The sequence below is a fragment of the Lottia gigantea genome, assembly GCF_000327385.1.
Source record: "Lottia gigantea unplaced genomic scaffold LOTGIsca_53, whole genome shotgun sequence".
NCBI lineage: Eukaryota > Metazoa > Mollusca > Gastropoda > Lottiidae > Lottia > Lottia gigantea.
The window spans coordinates 1,308,439-1,332,062 of NW_008709815.1; positions in this window are offsets into that span (position 1 = coordinate 1,308,439).

A 23,624-nucleotide genomic window follows, 5' to 3' on the forward strand; every position below is an offset into this window, starting at 1 on the left:
GCACCAGACTAAATTATTTCTGAACTTATATGTGAAGTCACAATATTTAATGTAGAATTAATCATACACGAGACTTCCTCTGGGGAATCATAGCCGACATACAAACATATGTATAATTTAAACAACAACACACCAATAATGAGGCGATAATTACCGCGAGATTTAATAGTAATGGCGAACATAAGTCTATGTTTAGTTTAGAGCCTCCGTTCCCAAATGTGGTGTTTTCATCCCCTTGGTGTGTGGGACTGGTATGTCTGGGTGTGGTCAACTGTTTCAGGAGAAGCATTTATCTATGGGGGTTCAATATGGTTTCAGGAATTTTTAGTTCATGTTTTTCAATCGATTGGCGTGAATCATCTATAACCATAGAGTTAACCTAATCCGGTTGGAAACCTGGGGGTGTTATCATTAGCTTGAATAAAAAATCAAAAAATATACAGTAGTGTTTTGAATGTCAATTGCTTTTGGAGTGGGGGTGGTTAAATGATTGCTCCGGGGTTGTGGGGGTAGAAAAAAAAATTGAATCACTGGTTTAAAGTAAGAATTTGACATTTAACAGATTGAGTTTTAATAGTTTTGTTTAAAAGTGATTAAAATATTTTTTTCAATCTTTGTATGTGTGATAGTGATTGAAAGCTGATACTCGACTGACTGTAGAAAGAACAGGCCATGGAATCAGAATTTTACATCTATGGGGAATTGTTTAGGACACACGTATAGCTTTTAAATTGCACGGTCCAATAAGGGCGGCTGATGCTATATCATTCAAATATATAATTATCTTTTGTTCGGCCATTATAACTTCTGAGGCTTTAAACATTCTGATATAACTTGGCAATTATTGAACCTTTGAAATTTAAGATACATCGATGTGGCTCCATGGACGTTAAATTGCCTAAGTGGATATTACAATACAAGTTATAAGTGAATGTTGGTTGTAAATGTCTACTAACTTTATACATCGTGATCGACATTATCACCATTAGTTAAATTAAATAGATTCCAAATCACATTCCAAGTTATGCAATACGAATAGCATCAAGTTATTATTTTATCATTTTGGATGCTATTACAGAATCATTAACATCGATAGCATCAGACATATTGAAATATTGTATAAAGTATCAAGTATTTCAAAATATATCATATCTGTCCGTGACGATATCACATCCGTATATCACATCTGAGGAACTGGTTGATTTGACGATGTACTAATCTGTATCTAAGGTAATGTACCTACTTACGTTATGAATCAATTAGTAATAAAATGCTGTAACATTGCTTTTTTGTTATTTTTGTCAAATGGATTACATATATTTCGAATAGGTTGAGAAACAAGTCGATTTCTGCAGACATGACCTCCAATGGAGACGATGCAAGACAATATTTGGCGGTGTACAATGAGTAAAGTGATCAAATCGTTCCGAATCGCCTTTATCCACTTTCTGGTCTATGGATCTTCAACAGACGCACATTGTACTAAGAAAGCTGAATAAGATTTATGTTCAGAATGATTCCAAATAAATGAAAAGAGGAATTATGTTTAAAGAACTAGAATTATGTTCAGAACAAATCTATATACTTGAAATCTGTTTTGAGAATACGAATTATGTTCAGAACGAATCTATATACTTGAATAGTTGAAGTCTGTTTAGAGAATTAGAATTATGTTTAGAATGGATCTATACTTGAATATTTGAAGTCTGTTTTGAAAATTAAAATTATGTTCAGAATGATTCTATATACTTGAATAGTCTGTTTAGAGAATTAGAATTATGTTCAGAACGAATCTATTTGCTTGAATAGTTGAAGTCTGCTTAGGACTGGTGTAGACCATCAGGGGTATAGGTTTCCAACAATCAATTTGAATCAACACTATTCAATAAAACTCGTGTTATTGACCAATATTCAAATTAACCACTTGACAAAGTAATATCTATTATCGTGAGATTTCTATTGTAATGCATTCTAATGTGAGCAAGAATAGGTCAAGTCGGGAAGAAATTAATTACTTATGTAGAAGACATACCAAATCAACTCTCTCTCTCTCGACAGTTCCGTCTATAAAGCAAACAAATGGTTATTGTGGCCCTGAATGGACGCCTTCCAGTCAAAAGATTTATATTGAATTTATACGGCGCCATCACCATCGGATTACGTTAATTTCATGGACTTTTTACAATTTCCGGCTTCAAGATTGATGAAATTAGGTAGAATGCTTTGTTCGATTTTCATTCACTTTGTCAACGTTTTTATTGTTAACTTTCCGATACATTTACTGTCTTCGAAATTGAATCTTTTGTTCGACTATTTGTTTCTATTCCATTGTCGCGTTTCTTACGTTTCAACTTCTTATCAAACAGTTTGAGCGTGCAGAGATTTGTCGATGTCTAAATACTCGAAGAATAGAAAAAATTATTTGAGGATCATGAGAACAAAACTTCATAAGTTATAGAGAATTGCATTACTATTAATCAGTACGTGAGCTTGTAACAAAGTAATTTTTACGATTGTACGCTGCAATACTCAAAATGTAAAGTCACCCACTGATTGCTATTTGCAAGCTTCACAGACATGTATAGAATTCATTATTCGAAGCGCCTCCAGCAGGTTAATACTTCTCAGGATTTTATCCAGAACATTTACCTTGAATAAGTCATCTTCACTCATAATTCCAGTCGACCAAGCTGTTAATTGGTACGGATAATCCCAGAAAAGGACCAGCTGGTAGAAAGGATACATTTACTTGACTGTGGACCTGATTTGTTATCTTTGTAAAATATAGTTGTTTCTTTCTTTAAATGAAGATCACAATGCGATATTAATATACCATTATTACATGCACCAGACTACTGTCAGGTTAAGACACCAGTGGCATAAAGTTGGGGGCTTACTGTGCCTCACGAGAAACATCTGCCACGGTTAAGTTAATATTTGAATTTTGACCAATCTGTCTGATACAGCAAAAATCCGAAGACTTGTTTTACCAAAGAAGTAATCACAACTTTTCCTATCAGCCCAGATATAAAATTTTAATTAATTTCAGTATATCGAACGTTTCTGAAAGCGACAGATAAATTTCCTTAAGAATACTGGTTATATCAAAGTTAAGTCTTTTTTCATAAACTTCACATTGTCAAGAATGCCTCTGGGATATTTCTTTCAAAAACAGTCTGGTTGCTATACTGGTTTTCACAAAAAGTGACTACAATGACTAAGTTCAACTTCTTTGAGAAGAGTTCCAAATGTCTTTGACCACTTGATTTACTGTCATGTAAATGGACACATTTTAGCGCGGCCTGGTTCGGAGCGATAACGGAACGTGTTATAGCGACCTCGTGTAACGAAAATGGAAAGGTGAAGGGGTGGTGGGGGTGGGGGGGGGGGGGGGGGGGCACGACGATTGAAAATTGTCAGAAACGACTGTTAACGATAAGTCACAAACAACTCGAAGGCATTCATGTAAACCGTAGAAATGCAGTCTGATTATTCTTGACGCTAATGAGAAAGCTTATCTTCTAGTTTCTTCCAATTTGTCTTTAGTCAAGACTGAGATGTGAAAATTACTTTCCTGCGAATCAGAGAGGATTGAGTGTAATTTGACGCCATCGTTAAGGATTAAGTCTTCAGACTTTGATAGATGACAAAAGTCGTTGTTAATTCTTATTTCACGTGATGCTATGCGGCCAAATAAATGTTGAATTGACCGAATTATTTTTATAGCATTGCGAAATAGACTGTCGAGTCATATTATTCTGGTTTTAACACATTCTACTACTACATGTATTTGCTTTTTGAGTTAGTGAGGTTTGTAACCTGTAAGGAACGAATTGAAAAAGACATTGCATGTTTTCTTTTGTTTTTATCCAATTTAATTTAGACAAAGTTTTTTCGTAGTGTTTATATTTACTCAATAATGAAAATCTACACTTGTGTTTTGAATTGGTACGATTTTGTGCTCCCGTAATCAGAGATTTGAAAAGCGGTTGTCGGTTTCTCCATCATGCTTTCCAATTCCTTTCAAAACATTCCAAAATTCAATCGTGTTTGAAATAAACCTAATTTTTTTCCACATAAAATATACTTATGAGTATCTACGGTTCCTATAATAGAGAACCTTTATATATCACCATTAAAGGATAGGAGCTACATATGCTTAGGAAACATGTTTTGCCTTGTACACGTGTAAGAGAACCATGTGTTTAAAAACGTTACATATTGTTTCATGTTTCTTTTATGTCAAAAAATCCCATAAGACACACTTTAAAAAGATTGAAAACTTATCTGTAAAAATGATAAGGATAATGTTACCGAGGGATTTACCGGATTACTGAGGATAATAACTCTTCTACTACATTATCAGATTACAGAATTGCATGAGCTTGTTATCATAAGACTTTAAGCTTTATTTGTTTATCATCTTTCCCCGATGTGACATAGTTTTCGGGAGGATGGTGCATGGCATGGTATCTCCTAGTAGATATGACAAATCCAGTTTTTTTCAACATTTATATCTATGTAAAGATTTCTTCAATACTTGTCTTCGCCAAATCCTAGGCATCAGAAGGCCAGAGAGAGTCTTCAGTGAGGAACTCTTGTTCCAAACGATTCAAGACCCAATCACCAAGAGGAGGAAGTGAACATGAGTTGGATGGTCACACCCTGTGTAGAAGACAGGCCCACATTCAACGTCAAGCACTGTACTGAAACCCATAAGAGAGACACCAGTCACCATCAGGAGAAGAACTCTACAGGTAGAACTCAAGTCCACCAACACTACCTGTTAAGATGCCAAGAAGCTCAAGATAAGTCAAGGCAGTGTAAACCCTATGGACCAACCGGAATAAAAAGGACTAAAGAAGAAAGAAAGATTTCATTGATGTCAAAATGTTCTGCACTGTCTATAGTATAATATTTTGCTCCAAACCGATGCCTCTCTTCGACGTGGTTTGTCAAAAAAATAATTTTCTAACATTGACAGACTCAAAGTCGTAAGCAGTTGTAATATATCAGTTGAATAAAGAAAAGCATAAAAAAGGATCAGAAAGCAAAATTATGAACATAACTGGTAAGACTTATATCACGTTACACTAGGTAGACCCCATAAACCATATTTTGTTATTCTATTCCCGACTGCCTCTCTTATCCAATTATGAGAATCACCTATTTCATGGCATATCTATCAAGAAATCTGACGTCTGAGCGAGTGATATCAATTATATAATATGATAGCCTTATTACCATCAAAGAATATAAAACCAACATTACACAATTTATGAGCGGAACTATGATTAGGAATTTTCGTTTAGTAATTTTTCCCATAAGTTATTGCCTTGTTTTTAGTAAGAAAGTACAGAGAGAGCACAGAAGCGACGCAAAATTGTCATATCGTTTACTAATTTCAAGCCCAGGTGGTTTCAGCGAACAGCTTCTTATCAGCGCTGTACTGAACATGTAGAAAATATGTCCAGGGTACTGCATCATGATCAAAGCAAGTGAAATTACCAAAACTTAATTCCTATTTCCATAAGTCACTTATACTTGACATAAACGAGGAATTATGTATAAGCAAGATTATATCGTAAATGACAAATACACGAATCTTTGGTTTGTTGCCAGAGAGGCACACACGAACGCCATTTTAGCAACGCTATTTTTTCAATCTAAAATTGCTGTGAGTATGTAGAATTAAATTGAGCATTGAATTACGAAGTGTGTTCGTCAGATGGTCGGAGTACATAGTCTCAAGTCACATCCAGTCATTCTCTCTGTTGTTAACCGCTTTTCAGTATGTCTTCAATCATGTTCTTAAGCATAAATTTCACGACACTTTAGATTATTCTCATCCTTAGAGAGCAATTTCCATTAGGAGAGAAAATTGCATGAGTTGTGATAATCTTCCACTGAAATAGCTAGCGGTAAATGTGGTAGCCGACTTTCATATTTTCAGCTTAAATGGCCAGCGGTATATCCGCGTCCTGTTATAATTTTCAAGGCTTATTTAGTTCCATGATTGAGTTAAATTACTGCCTAATAAAACTTTCTATTAACTTGGCTTTCGTGAGATACAGTGATATGTTAAATTGTCTACAGAAATTGAAGAGAAGATTGAGAATTAAAATAGAAAACTTTCACAATTCAATTTAAAGGGATAGGTAGGCCATTTTTGGACCAATCATACTTTAGTCTCAGATACTTGAATTTTTTAGCTGAGCTAATCAGTAATGGTGTTCACAGCTCACAGCCTTCAAATCCTTGTGTGTCCAGAACTTTCTGCGTTTGAATGTTAAAATGACGACTCGTCATTATAGAATACTGTGTGATGTGTAGAAAAGACATAATTATATAGAAATAGTGAGTAAAATTCCTAGTGTGAAGTTTTAAGGAATTCTGTGATTATCGAACATTTCTTGTACTTCTGAAGACTTACAACCCCTCATAATGGCGCGCTCGTCCCTTTAAAAAAAACCTTATCAATCAGACTGTTGGATATGTCATGATATTTTTTTAACAAATCTACAGTGTTATTTTTCATATGCGTTGCCCAGTCGGCCCAGCTGTAAATGTGTACGATAATCCGAGAAAGATCAATGCCAAGAGGTTTGGCCAAGTACCAGCTGGTGAAAGGATCCTTAACTGTGAATCTAAGTTGTTATCCTTGTAAAATATAGTTGTGTCTTTCTTTTATTTCTTTCTTATTTCTTTTAGTCGTAATATATCGTAAAAAATGACTAGAAGTTAGGGAAGCATGGACAAGCTTAAAAATGCGGAACACACTATTCTCATGATTGGTTTTCAATATAGACGTTTTCGCTTTTCATAATGGAAAACCTATACCTACATTATGAAAGATTAAGTAGTAAAATAGTGAATTTACATTATACAATTCATTACAGTCCTTTTAATACAATCATACAATTAATCAGCAATACAATACTATACAACAGTTTTTACACGACATTTATAATGACAAATACTATAGGCTAAATTTCATATTCTTGTAGCGATCGAACCCTTTTGTTATTAGCTCTTTTGTCTAAAGACTAAAATAAAAGACTCTATTCTTTTCTGTATATTAATCTAACGATTATTCAATATTATCCGTTAGAAATACAATACAATGAATGCTTTTATATGAATTCTAACCTTACTTAAGTTAAAAGTTATTGATATTTTCTTTGTTATGATATTAAATGAATTATTGTCTCGATCAAGTATTGTTTTCAATAAGCATGTATAATGTTTTAATACCCTTGAGAGTCTTGAGGTCGATAACTTAACGATTTTCAGCTATAGTACCATCACGCCAATCTAATTGATGTCTGCTCTATGGGTACTGATTACTATATAACTTGGTACTTCTACTAATGAATTACAAATTGGTTGCTGTATTTTTTTAACCAGCTTATCTGGCTGGTTAAAGATATGATTGCTATTTTCTACTCCAAATTACTTCACTCAAAGTACTATAATTTTGATCCAGATTCCCAAATGCTAATGAGAATTGGAGATTCACATGAAAACATCAATAAGGTAGAACAACCTCATTCTTTTAAAAACCTACTTCAGATCTAGTATAAAATTCTTATTTTTCATCATTCAAACCTTACATTGGAAACAGTTCCCCCAAGTCCATACAAACATAAAAGCTTGGGTCCAATTTCGTGGTTGAACTTTAAACGCTAAAACGTTCGCCAATCCGGTTGTCCGGTATGAGACCCAACTGAGAAGACAATAGCATCAACGACCCGAACTACAAAACTAAACCCGAAATCCAAAACAACACATTGGCGAAACATTGCTAGCAGTTTATGAACTTTTCACGTGAGGAAGTGTATCAATTATACGTGAGTAAGTATATCATAATGAAAAGTGGTATTAGGTGTCTTCAAGAGTAAGCTTGGCGCCACACCGAAACGGAACAAAATGGTTGCCTTTAATTATCAAACAAGCTTAGTTAACAGTGAGCGGAGAAAGATGATGAAGGATTATGGCTGGTTTATCTCCAGTAGTTTTAACGACCTTGAGACTAATTAACAAGTAAATAGAATTAAGTGCGTCTATGTTTCAATTCCAGTAAGCAAATTTAAAGTGTCTAGTATTCGAGTTGGAATCGATCTACCTCCAACTATACATGTCTTTTCATATCAAGTAATTGACAAGTTTATCTGCGTCTTACACAAGTTTCACCTTATCTTAGACGCTCTAAATCAATTTCCTAACCACTTGAAAAAGTACAGAGGACATTTGAAAGAATTTGAAATATTCCGTCAGGGGAATTGCCTAAATAATATGAAAGGAATTTCATTACTTTTCCCTTGATTTGAAACTTGTTTTCTTCAATTTCTAGGTTTCTAGCTAGAGATATGAGTATTTTCTTTTCTTATCAGTTAGGTCTCTGTTATACCTCAAGTAGGGGATTTCCCCTCTAGTTTCTTTTGAATGCTAGAAAATACTACGTCACTTTGTAACATTTATTAAAGTCTAAGTATTTGTTTACTGACTACCAATTTCAGTTCACATAATGGAACAGACATGCAATTTGTCTGCATGTGAATTTAAATGAAATGAGTTTTACGTCCTACTTTTCTGGATCATGTGGGCTAATGAAGACGGGCAACGTCATACAGGATGCAATGCGGGAAATTTTGCCAGGACAGCGGCATTACGCTGCTCTTTTTCGATCTGCAACTGTCGAGGGATCTTTAATGTGCACAGCCTGTAGCACACGGAGCCTCGGTTTATTGTCCCATCCGATCGACTAGACGCTTTATCCATGTCAGCCCCTCTTACCTGCATCACTGACAGGGGGAAACCGGTGCATGTGGATGAAAGCATGCAGGTGGAAATTACGACAGTAAGTTACCATCTGTTTGTATCATTCTTCCATACAGATATCAGCAATGACGTTAAAATATCGGCAATATCTGACATAAAAACTAACTTTCAGTTCAAGCTATGTGAAGCAATACAGTAGTACAATACTTCATATTATTACCCACATACGAACAGTTAATTATGCTTAAGGGCTATAATTTGAACAAATTCTTGAATCAATTCCTATTATTGACATTTGGACTTGGCATTTAAAATTGAATTACTTCAATAATCATGAAAATTGGCTTGAAGTAACAATTTCTAGTTGGAATTCAACATCAGGAACTCCACAAATTGCCAATCAAATCTCTTCATATTTCATCACTATTGGATTCCAGAATACAGTAATTTTATAGTAATCCCATTTAGAAATCATGCTGGTTGCTTTTAATACAGTCAATCAACACATAGTCGTTGGTAATACAGTATACGACATAGTGATGAACTGTTTTCCAGATAATTTCAGATATATCAGATTATTGTTTATAAGACATATAGAAGTAGAAAGATTACAATAAAACACTAAAACACTAAGATATATGGATATACTATTTCTGTATTTATTGCGGAACACATACAGGTATCGTTATCAAGTAAAATGATTAACAATTTATAAGGAGATCTTAGAAGCCATTTGTTGTTAATCATTTTACTGGATAAAAAACGTAGTATGTAATAAATGCAAAAGTAGTATATCCATATCTTAGTGTTTTATTATATCAGATTAAGCTACCAGTTAACACAACAGAAATTGCTTATGTATGTATGTGTTATTCGACAACCATCAAAATGATCCGAACTGGGCTGTTATTGTATGCTCCCGATTATTTCTCGATTATTCAAAATAATTATGCTATGAGATTCTGTGGCATAAAAATCGGACCGTCGATAGCTCATGACTGATTCGGATCGGGTGTCAGTAGTTAATGATTTAAGATGCTAATATTTTGTTTACTTCTTTACCTCGAAAGAATCTTAAGCCTCGTTTAATACCGAAACGGAACTCGTTTGGTTTAAATTGATATATCGTTACTCATTCATTATATATGTTTTTCATATCGGAACTTATTAGAAATCAATACAATCAAAGCATTTTAAATGTTTGATGCGGAGAAGAAATTCAAAGAAAAGCTAACAGCATAAAGTGTACATGGATTATTTTTTTCAAGTTATTCAACTACAGAAGTTTTACATGGCTTTTCCTCTCCGGCAAAATGTTAGATGACACTTAAAAAAGATTTGCCTTCAGATAAGATTGACAAGGGTCGTTGAGAACAACTTAAAATTTATTTCATCATGTGTCATATAAAAGAAATTTGTCAATTAAAAAAGGACATAATGGCTTTAACATGGAAACTCAGATCTTCGGCATTGATTTTTCTTACTTCACAAAGAGATAGTTACTAATTTAAAATGCACCGTCTTTCATTTAATCACGTTCCTTTTTAATTCCGCTCTACAGATTTTTATCATTTGAAAGACAATTTATTATACGTATTCATTGATTTCTCCCATAGCCTCGTCATACCAGAAAGGAGTCCTTGCGGTCACAAAAAATTAGCCCAAAATATGATGTAAAGCTCGCCATGAGCGTGGTATAAGCATGGGGGAAGCGTCAGATACCGTAACGGTGGTCGCCAAGAGATCGCCACAGAATCGAGAATGTCTTTAGATAATTGTCTTAACATCTCTCTAAGCGTGAAAAGAGATTGAAGTGTACCAATCTCATATTTTTGTTTTATTATTAAAAACGCGCTTTAGGAACGCAATATGGTCGCAGGTTGATAGTGACTGTTGTACAATTCGTAATTTTTTATCGCGTTTTCTTCACGTTCGCTGTAAGATCTCAAATATTCGCCGTCTGGTGTGGCGGGGCTATAACAGTAGAATAGACGGGTCATGGAGAGCATCATTAATCAGGGTGTAAAATATATCAGGCAATGAAGCATAGACTCATGTGACTCGGTTTAAGAGTTGGAATTAGTAAGTAGCATGAATATCTTTAAAAAGCGAAATGATTACAGACTTGAATTTTGTAAGATGTAAATTAGACCTTTTACAGTCCAGACTGTGTCATTGCGACCAGATGTAATCATCTGTAAACTGGCCCACTTTTTAATATGATGCACCTTAAACTACGTAGAGACCTAACTCAACACGTATCTATATTTCCATGAGCTCAAATGTAGAGGGCAGAGTTATTAAGTCAGTGGCGTTTATAGAAATCATCAGGTAAGTGGCAACCAAATTTTCCGGGAGGTGGGAGGGGGTGGGGGTGATTCTTTTACTATGTAGATGGATAAAACAAATTGAAATAGAAATGCCACTGTATTAGGCGTCTGAATAGTCTCTGAACATATGTTCTCATATTGAACATTCTCTGCACTCTCTGGTCTTAAGACGATTCGGGTCGCCATTCGCAAGATAGATCTGAAGTCTGGAGCATTTTATCAAATACGAAGCAAAATTAAACTCGGTTAGCTAAAACTCAAATTTGGAGTGTTGAAACAAAATTTTTCAATCTAAATTGAACTCTGACGCCAACGTCTACAGTAAATCAGAGCTCTTGACAGAAAGACTGTAAACAATAAGCCAATTTAGTTTTTCTGCCATGAGATCTGATTGGCTATAGTCTGCATCTACAAACTTCTGTGGCTATTGCAGTCAAGGTATTAGACGCAGTTCGTAATAGCCTGTCAATGTGAATATGCATGCATGTGTACTAAAAAGCCCCGAGTTATATCATGGCGGACATATATACTTTAAGTTTATAGCTAACTGAATCACAAATAAACATCAAACAATAATGTCTTGTTTAGATCAGTCCATTTAATACCATACGTCCATAAAGTTTAATTGATTTCTACAGACAACAAAATAATTAGTTTTCGATAATGATATCTTATAGGTCAAGGAGTCAAGTGTCAACTTTTCGATTTAAAACTAACACAATTCTTATAGCAAGAAATTTTATTTAGACATGTTAACGTTCGATAAGTCACGCACAATATGTTTTACATCAGAACAAAAAAAAATTATAAACCGATATTAGATTACATTCGTGATACTCAATTTCAATATCCTACAGAGTTTCGCACGTTTCTACATATATGGATTGATTCAATATAAGAAAAAGCCACAGGAATATTCGTGTAAGATCCTGTTATTTTCTGCTCCCATTTCGTTATAAAATTTTAAAGGCAAGATATTGTAGGAACTCTCTCCTACTACAACTACTGGTTCAGGATCATGTCTGCTTCGATAGGGAAAATTCCATATCGCAGACGTTTAGTAAAGAGCGACATGCTCCCACTCTTCTCTAGGGAACAATGATTATATACTGGTACCACTGCTTATATGGTATAATTTGACAATTTGATAGCACATTTGTCAACAATAATATCTATATAACTCATGTTGATGTATAGTCATTTGTAATACGTCCAATAGGAGTAAAATTATCCGACTTAAAAACATTAACATCGACTTCCTTAGACCAAACTCTATAAAACAAGAGATTAATTATGACTGGTTTATAAACAAAAGTCCCTTTTTCGTAAATATACAAGAATGCAATTGCAATACACAAAGAAACAATCAGATTATAAGAATTATACTGATTTCTGATAATTAATTAGTCGTTGAAAATTTCTTTTTCCTAGTAGCTCATATTTCAATTGTATCGCTTCCGAATGAAATACTTGAGAAAAACACGGCCTTCTATTGTCAAGTACAAGTAATGGAAAAACAAAAACTGGTATCCAGCAGCTATGTTATTATCTTTCCGTCGTATTTCTAAATGTCATTTTGCACTTTTAAGACTTCCTTTATCACGATTGTACTAATGAATAAAAGCATATTTTTCTATATAAGAACAACATTTGAAACGCTTGATGTCTACGCAGGATGTTGGTGGCTGACGTTTGTAGCTATTCAGTTATGTGTTAAAGGGGCATTCTGTTAAGTTTTTTTTGCATAGGTAAAAAATATTTTTGACTCAAATTTCTGATAACTATACACAATGTAGGGAAACGTGCTTCTTAACATATCTGAAAGTTTTAACTAAAAAATCCAGTTTTTTTAACGCCAAACCTATTTAAAAGGTTCCTTATGCTTTTTGCTAGCTGTTACAAAACTATCGCACGGATTTAAGCAAAATACCGTGCTTAATTGTAGATAATATGTCTCCTACATATTCTAAAGGTTTCAATTAATAACATCGAGCATATTATAAAGCATAGCACCAAAACTAGGTCAAACTAAATATACTATTAGAAGGTTCCGTTCTTTAAATCTTTTTAAAACAAATTCAGTTTGATCAAGTAAATACATAGAAATATTATCAGGTATTATTAACGATGTTTTTAATTTTGCAAATTTTACACACTGCCCACTTTAAATAACACATACTATAAACATAATATTAAACTTTGTAAATATCTCAAAAGAGATTCCGGGTTGACAAACTCAGTTGTAAAGTGATCTCGGTTTTTAGTGCCTGAAATTATTATCCAGTACAAATACAATAATTTGTTGAACTCAAAATCTTAAATCAGGTAATCTATAGCCTTCGTTATTTTATTTTTGACTATGTCTAGTCAAATGATATGCTGACAAATTTTGGAAATTGTAGACTTTATCTAAGATTGTCGATATGATATAAGCACTGAAGTATAAATATTTACATACTAGTATTCAGATAGCTCGATATTAAAGCCCGTTTAAAATTAAGAGTACAAAGCTTCGGGTCTTGATTCGGTTTATGAAAATATGAATTTAGGGACAAAAAGCAAACAATTCAAATATGCAATGCAATATCATTTTTTTAAGTAATATTACTACGAGTCAACACTTGGACATTTAAGAAAATCCTATAGACGATGTTATAAGCAGATACTAACAAATTTGATAAAGAAATGTCAGAAGACATGAAAGATGAACAAATGCACTATCCGTTAAGAAACTAAGAAGAACACTTTCTTACCTTCTCAGTAGAAGAGTTATCCAGGTTAAATCAGTTATAGCCAACAAAGTCAATATCGTCTAATGGAACTCAATATTTCAGTAATATTCCCATTCAAAATCCCCCTTCGTATGCCTGAATGGAGAGATCGACTGGATCTGAACTGCGTGCGGAATGATTAAGTAAATGAAGCCAATAAACAAGACTTTATTGTTCTGATACCGAACATTTTATCAGCCTCTGTTGACATCTCTATAGTATAGAAGATAAAAGAAAGCATTGGTGTATTCAATAACCAGTGTGTTGATTTCTATTGGAAACTTTAGTACGATCGAGTATATAGGTCTTTTGTATAGGCTGTTTGGATTACCAGATAGCGACAAGGCTAAGATGAAAAATTAAGTGACTGTAGATTTCTGTAAAGTGTTCAAAGAATTGAATTGTATTCTTTGACAGACTATCTGATTATGTTACATGTAACCAATATTGTTCGAATTTTCAACCGATTTCCGAGAAGGAAAAGTCGTAAATTACCATTTTTTAAATCCAAAGGCCACAAAGGTAAATTGCAATACACGATTGTTTAATATTAAATAACGAAGCACAATTTTATGGTATACTACTCCTTAGTTTTATTACACACGACGTTTCAACAATCTACATTGTCACCTGAAGATCTCTACCCCTAAATGTCGCTAAAGGATTAATTGTTTAATATATGCTTTATGAGCATATGTCTAATCTCTTTTTATATATCGTTTAGATTTACAAAATATTTTCACTATAAAACAGTATATAGAGGAAGAAAAGTCAAAACAATTTATAATGATAACAACTCACAAAGTGGTCCTCTCTACCAGACAGTCCATGACCAATGTCTTGGCATCTTCCGGATTATCAATACTTTTCCCAGTGCCTAGTGTTGACATTTGCATGCTTTGTTGTTATTAGCTATTATGTACTGATATTGTTTGTTAAATTGACAAAGTTTCGTAAATTTGAAATCAAAGACCAAAGCCCACAAAATTGTGTGACAGAAAACAAAACCATTTCATGAAAACAGTCTAAACGAAATATTTTGATACGGCCTAAGCAATGATTTTCAAAAGGCTAATTACGATAGAATTAATGATAGTGCTACATTTACAACTTTTCCTATGTACGTGATGGCTGTATACAATCAGTTTCACTCGTTTTAATGAAGTCTTATGTTTGTCAGGAAACCTTTTCATCATTGTGTCCACAACCACCAAATTATCTTGTGAAGCCAACGATACGTTTCAAGATCAATTTGAATTCATTTGTCGATTTTAATGAGCTAGGTTGGAATCAGCAACGTATTCTTTACAGAAAGCATGGAATTATCTCTAGAAATCAAACTTATTTTTCAGGTTTTCACCGGAATAAATTGATTATTTTCGTGATAATTTCTAACAGAAGTGCATGAAAACATGTAATTTCTCTTCACAGTATTTGTCAAACCGTCACAAAGAGATTAATGAGAAAAAATGTATATAATTGTATGTTATTATCCCCCGTGGAAACGTAATGAGACATGACAATATTTCGTTATTAAATTGATTTTAAAGTGCCCAGCATATAAACAAATACACGCCAATCTAACTTATTTGAAAGCTTTAAATTCTGCCGTTAATTCTTTAACGCAAAAGGTTATTTAAAAGGTTTACGTAAATTCGTTATGCTCTTTGATGGGTGTTAGGAAACTATTGTACGGATTTAAGCAAAATAAATGCCTATTCGTAGAGAAATAAGTCTCCTTCATATATGAAAGGTGGTTGCGCAACACAGCAATTGGACTTTCTTGCAATATCAAATAACGGAAGTGAGACTTCAATTTCATTCTCTATTATAAGATTGAAATACGGTTAAAAATGTTTGATAGTAAACAGTTTCTTATATGTGTAAAACTTCATTCCAATATATTTTGACTCGAATACATCAATTGGCAAATATTTTATATTTCATCTCGAAATAATTTTATTTTGTATTTTTGTTTTCTTTTCTTCAGGTGACAACAGTAAACGTTCATAGTTACCATGAATTTCTGTCTGAAAATGAAAAAGTCCCATGAGCTTGAAGAAGACATCTTCACATTATTACATTCAGTTGACCCGGTATATGGATATAGATAATCAGGCAGGGAATAACCAATGTCAAGAAGTTTGCCCAAGGACCAGCTGCAAGACAGGATCCTCATGAAATTAAATTGTTATCCATGTAAAATACAGTTTCTTTCTTTTCCTCAATTCAACCTTCTGTTTTTTCAACTGGAATGGAATAAATGGGAACTAAAAGACAGTTCATTTACACTATCTTTACAGATGAAATTTCTACAGCTAGAAACGGAAGTAAGATTTTATATGACCAATTAAATTTGTCGGTTGAAGAAGTTCCAACATATGTGACATTTCAATGAGAGCTAATGAAGAGTTTCAGTCGATTTTATTTCTGCTACAATAATTTCTTTCTATTACAGATTTTCGAGTTTAAAGAAAAGAGATTTAAACTTGATTTAAAGCTAACGTGAAATCGTAAACTATTATTTCTTATAGAATTAAAATACTTTATAGCATTTTGTTAACAAAAAGAAGTTTTTAATATGAGATTTATTTTTTTGAGCACGTTACGTATTTTCAGTTGATAACATTAAATTATTAGCGGTTGATAGAAGAACATTATTTAAGACAGATAACAAAGATTGTCTATTAGGAGTAATAATTGTTATATACCGAGTGCCAAAATAATAAAATATTTTTACTGTTAAAATAGTGCTTAATACATCAATTGTTGAGCGATATACAAATATTAAAACAGAATACTGTTAAAATAGTGCATAATACATCATTTTCAGAGCGATATATGAAAATTTAAACAACACCTGAAACAAGTTACAACTCAAAAGTTCACCCTGTCGTAAACCCCGAATAACAACATTTCAGGTTTTGGTTGTCTTTAATGAGTGTATGCCGCAATATCCTATTTTTCTGTTCTTGTTAATGTACTGCCCTATCCTCAGTAAGTAATAGTTATTTTTGTGGTAACGGATCATCATCTACCTACCACCTATTGTCGGAAGATCCTCCGGGGGATATACTGTTGAATATACTCCATGGCATTTATTGTATAATAGCTGCAAACTAAATAGCTGGGAACCGAACTGAATTTTCGTCTGTATCAGACAATTAGACCATTGAGTGCTAACCCAGTGCATCTACTACCACAGGGATTGGTTGAACCAACTCCACGCCTCCAAGACCCAAGGGGGCGCAGTACCTCACGTTAGTATCTAAAAGGTTACCACACAATAACATGGTTTATAACTTATGCTGGGGATCTACCAAGCATATTATGTTGGAAAGAAATTCCAGGAGTGGGGCTCCAAACCACAGCCATCCCCCTCCCCTCCACTCATCAAGTTGAAACTGCGGTAACCTATGAATATGTGGTTTCCTTCTTTCAGTGATGCGAATTTGGAGGGACGGATATTGAAAAGGCACATGCATGGTTCGGATCGGAAATAAGGTTGGTTTTGAAATCCATTTTTTAAATAAAGTATAGCTTACATGCTTAAAGCATACGTAAATTTATGAAGCATAACCTTGCTAAAAGAAAACCTTCATGATAACTTTGACAAGAGCAAAAAAGTCCAATAACATTGTACTTGAAATCACCATAGCGACAACACCGGAAGTAATAAAACCATACAGCAGACCAACTTTTCTGGTTTCTATTCCAGTTGATATATTATTTCCTTAGGAAGGATTAGATCTTTAGTTTTCAAACTGTAATTATTCCTTAAAGCTTAGTCTTGTCCCAGATACTGATATATAACGTTCATTACGGAAGTGTTCGTCATTAAATAAAAAACCAAGTCATATAAAAGCTGTAATCCCCAAGATACGGAACGAAATTAAACATTTTCCAGACCTATTGCTTTTTATCTATTATTTATAGTGAAGGATTTTTTTATTAGCTTTGATGTCTTTACCTGTATGGTTGGCTGGATTTAAAAGAAATTGGTCTAATGTAGATCAAAGATGGACTAGAAATAAGTCCTTTGAACATCCTGTGACACAGCCAAATATTGTGAAATAAAGTTTGGGTTAATAAGCCAGAATTGCCTTTCATTATCAATTATTTTAGTGTCAACAGTAAGATTAAGTAGAATAGTCTTGTCTCGTCCAAATCTCACAATATAAAGATGCAATAGCCGGAGACTCCCTTCTAAAATTCTTAGGTCCACTATTTTCATATTCATGAACAACTAGCATTTGGCGCTTCATATGATTAGGCTGATTAAGACGAACAATGTCATGAAGTGTGCAAGGAAATCCTCTCGTTATGCAGCTGTTGCAGTATCATTTATAATCTGTAGAATACGGGTTTATGAGATGCATACCTGACACTATTTTGATCCATGTCGGTATCGAACCCTGGACCACAAAGTTGACCAAGAAAGGGTTTTTCGTACCGAGTCGCTGCAGTCCCATAGGTAGTAAACTGGATTGTTTTCTGAATTTGAGTTTATAATTTTATAAGCTTTCAGATATTGAAGCCTCGTCTATTTTGTTGATTAGCGATGTAACGTTTACCAGAACAGACAATGGGAATTGATTTATTGGTTAAAAGGTCTTATCAGCTGCTGACCGACTAATTGATTAGGTACTTGATGAAGTTTTATCAAATAGGTTAGGTTTGGATATTGAATTCATTACTTGAGAGAAAAACAAGAGGATTGATTCATAGATTACTCGGTCTGTGGTCATAAGGTTTGGCTTATATCTTAACACATCGCGGACACACGGACATTAGGTCGTCCTGCAGTGGGACTAATAAAGACTGGCAACGCCATGCAATGCGCATTGAGGATCTTGTAGGATCTAACTTAAATACAACAATTTTAATCATACCAAACTCACTAGCGAATCTAAAACATTTTGGGAGTCACGATCTTTTCGACAAACTGGTATTTGGTGTTGGTGGACAGGAATGTTGGTGAAGTTATTCTTTGGCATATTAACAGAAGTCCACTCCCTCCCCCGAATAGAATTGGAACTACATCTTGCATTTTGTCTATTCATCATCCGGTAAATTATAGACTGTAGTAATTCTTTCAAACACATTGATTCCAATTCGTTTTGTTGTAAGATAATTACAATGGATTAACCGAGTTGTTGTATAATGAAATCATAGTGACTATTGGTGGTCAAAAGGTTATATCTGAACATTTAATTCCTCGCTCAAAGGATAGCAATTAAACTAGGAAATTATTCTGTTGGTCGTTATTTGGGATTATAGGGGGATTAATGGATTAAGAATATTACTAACGAATGGCAGATGAATATGAATATCTAACACAGGGAGAAGCGTTAGCTCACCTAGTTAAGTGCTAAAGACTGCAATATAACGATCCATCAACACTTAAAAATTGGCAGAGAATCTTTCATTTCCCAAAATGTTCCCCTTTTTCCACCAATCTCTGAATTATTAATCGCGGTAAATTGCCCCTTTATCGCCTTTTCTTGTAGGAAACTATCATGCAAATTGATATTCGAAAGACGAAGCTAAATCACGCGTCGGTCCTCCATACACATGAAATGTACCATCATCTCATACTTATTATCACTGCCGGAAACAACTATCAATGGTGTGACAAACTGTTTCTGCTTGGCTGATAAGACATAAATGGCGGCTTTGGAAAATGATTTATCGATCCGCAAGGAATTTACTAATGCAACGTGACAGAAGTTTTTCTTGAAGGTAGTAATGCAAGAATGTATTGTTTACCACATGAAGTTTGTTTTGAACATCTTGTGTTTTTGCGCTTAGAGCAGCCATATATTCACATATTATTTGGTTAGGGGCAGTACTTGTACAATTTTTATTCGATGACTTTCATATTTTTACATCTTGAAGTATATCTGTGAGAATTTTGAAAGAGATCAGATTACCAACAGCTGAGCTGCTACTCGTCGAACTTTGAGCCTTTTTGGACACCCGGTATATTAATGCTTTCCAGGTACGTCCTCATACGGTGGTGTTTATTGGTACTCAGGTTAAGAACCAATATTTCGCATGGTAATCGGGCAACCTACTTCGTGTCTATATTTCACAGACTTTACTTGTATACGTATCCATGGCCGAAGATAATATCTGATGATCATCAAAATTATTTTGTCAATATTTGAATCTAGTTTTAGTCTTATGACCAAGAAAATTGTCTGATAATTCGTCTATTGTTGAGAACAGACACATTAATAGTAATTGGATAATCAATAAGGGATGGGGCAATCCGTTCAGAAGTTGGAAGATAAAAGCAAAATGCCGGTCTGATGGTTTATTATTTTAAGAGAAAAGCTCCGCGAGTGAACCAATGACTTGGAATAAACGTGAAACAGCCCTTGGAATGAATTGCTTACAGCTTTTATACAAAGTAAAATTAGTCTAAAATTGCCTTTATAAAAGATATCTAGTTGGGGAAAATCAGCAAAGCATCGCTGGTTTCAGAGATTAAGAATTCTCCTGTATGGGCTACGGAGACGGGACTTTTTGCCTGGTTGCTCTACACAACACTCAAGCTTGTAAGAACAGCAACCTATATTCAAGGTGATCCTTCAATCAACGGCCAGTCCTCACCACCCGGACCTCAAAGTATTTCGATACCCAATTCTAGGGAGATCATTTATGCGTACGACCTATGGTTCTTGAGCTGGCCCAGGGACCACAAATCTGATTCATACTTAGCTTTAACTAAATTTGAAGCATTTATTACAGGTGCATATCTGAATATGCATTATCACATTTATCTTCAAATTTTACCTTTTCTGAATGGAGGAGTATTATGAATTCGAAGTAAAACTAAGCTGAGCATGAGAAATATTTTGTGACCCTGAAGCCTGTTTGACAATTCGATTCTGTTTCCAGGAACAAATCATCTAGAGACTATAGAGCTATTGAGTAGTCTTCTAAATATGTTCTTCCTATAGTACAAGTACAATTTCAGATTTATGTAGTACTCTTACGTAAGATAACAATAGAGTTTCAAGTATGATTTGTTGTGTTTCATAACAATTATTATCCAGTCCCGTGTCAACGAACAATATTTTTAATTGTGCTCTCACCATTGAACCTAAGCTTCCAGTACAGCAACACTGTGATTTTGTTAGATAATTTTTTTAGAACCGTGTTCTTCAGTTAATCTTAAATCTGCAGTTACTAACAGGCTGATTATGAGCTCTACTTGTACTAATTGCTGTAGCGGAAATCTCAAGCGCTATGGGACATTCCCATCCTATCAGACCACCTTATGAGAGGTGAACGACTAGATTGGTAATTTTCAAATTGCTTTATTGTAAATTTGAGAAACGGGACACGAAAAACAATACGTTAATTACCAACATTATTGCTGACAATTCATATTTATATAGAAGAATAAAGTATAATAACCAAACCAAAGATTCTAAATGTGACATATCATTATGTTTAAGGCAGTTTAAAATGTATCCTTTGTTGAAACTCTGCCATTGATAATAAAGTTTGCTTGACACAGCCATTCATCACAAGTATAATTCAAGAAAAACATAAGTTTTCTAGCGATGGCAAATGTCACAAACCAACATTTTACAGTTACATTTAAAGAGGAAATCGTCTGCATAAATCTAATTTCCTGTCTGTTAGCAATTTTCTGTGAAATCATGCAAAGAAGAAGAACGTCAAGTTGAATTCAAGATATGTTCTAACAACAATCTACCGAAGCGATTCTAATAGTCTTGTGTTAATAAAATTCTGAGTGTTTTGTACTGTTTTTCTTCTTTTTTTCATGCAGTGTTCGATAATTGATGCGGAATTATCCATTAGATATTTTTTAGTCAATATGTTGCAATATTATCAAATAAAAGTTCTTCGGTCGAATTCACACTTGGTACGGTACCGATTTTAATGCAATTAATTGTACTCCATTTCAAGTGTTACAAAGACAAATTTGGTCACTGAATTATTAAAATCTATTTAGTGATGACCTCAACCGAATGACATATAAATTACTAGGTTATTGGTGCCAAATAAACAGTTAACATTGTGAACCTACATTATATATGGATGCTGTTTGGTCCCGACATAGGTTGAAAAAGACTTGTGGAGATTGTCAGTGATGCAATTTGGAGGGGTTGAATTGAAAAACGCACCCAGTCGATGCCCCGTGTGCTAAAGGATAAGAATGTAAATGCCAGGGTTTTAGCAAATTGCTCACCTCCTGCGTTCATTAGCTCGAACAAGTGCAAAAAAGTAGGGTGTAAATAACTGTTTGACTTCTTCTGTTTTATAATTGCCAATTTGACAATATCTTTTGAAAATTTCTTATACGGCAAATAATATAATTAACCTTATAAAGAAATCATACTATTGTTTTGTTATATCAATAATTCACTTTCAAACGTTCCAGAAATAGAAAGACATTAGTACATGTTGAGTAAGATTTGTAGGGAAATAGCGTGAGTTAAAATCTGTTTAGACAATATCTATTACAATATTTATTATTTTAGTGAGACGTAATATTGCCTGATAGAAATTAATTGAAAAAGTCAAGGACGCTAATAGATACTAATTACTATTTTGCATGATACAAATGACCGAATGATAATCATCATTTATTTCAACTTTAACTTTGGCAATGACATATCTTACTGGGACAAAAAACTCGAGACCCCGATTGCGATTGTTCACGTTTTTAACTACGAACAAAATAAAGAATAGGCTCGATTCCCTTCAATACATTACATATCGGTGTCCGCATCAGGACATGATCTATTTTATTTCTTGAGATCTGTATTAAGCAATTTCATGGACACCTTTATGGACAGCATGAAACTCGGTTTGATAATGCCTGAAAATGATTCTCATTTGTACAAGAATTTCATTGACAGATAGATATGCTGAAATGTGATTAGGTAAAGAAAACCTTTACTATTTAAGTTATTAATGCAGCTATTAACACTGCAGTTAAGCCAAATGAGACATACATTATGGTCCGGACACAAACAGTTTTGGTCGGTGAATTTTGTCGCTGACTAGAGCTTTGTCAAGCGTTTAACCGACCGACTGCAGGCACACGAGGAGACAAAAAATCGCAAGTAGGTCGTTTTCAACTTTGTTGACAATCTCGTGTGGATCGTGCAATTGAAAAGGAAATGAACCTGATGGGTGATGACGTTCTATCTTGCAGACGAAAAATCTATAAGCAACAAATATCCAACTAGTTTGATATTATAAATCCTGTCGGCAACACAGTAATCTCGTCTCTGAAGCGCGGGCACACGGCAACAAAAATCGTGTACCCGCAACCTTATGCAAACAATTACAGACAACAGCGGAGATATGTGTAATACCATCATATGTAAGACAATCGTTTTTTAAGAATCAAATATTGTGCCCAATTCAAGTAAAATTTTGCTCCTAGAAAGAAAATGGAAAATCGCTACTCTTCAATCATCTTAGTCTCAAACAAACCGATAGTAAAAATCTTTGGAAATCCATTTCATTCAGTTAGATTCAGATAGTAACCTGAAACACCTCCCATCAAAGAAAGATATTTTTGAAAACATTCTTATGACAGGAAATGTGTGAATATCTTTTCTTTACCAGGACAAAGAAATACCAGTATGTTTTCGTGTGATTTCTGCATTTATTAATGTTGTGAAAATAATTGCCAACTGAAGCAAAATTATTACCAGCATAAAAATACTTTGCCAATTCTTGTCACCTA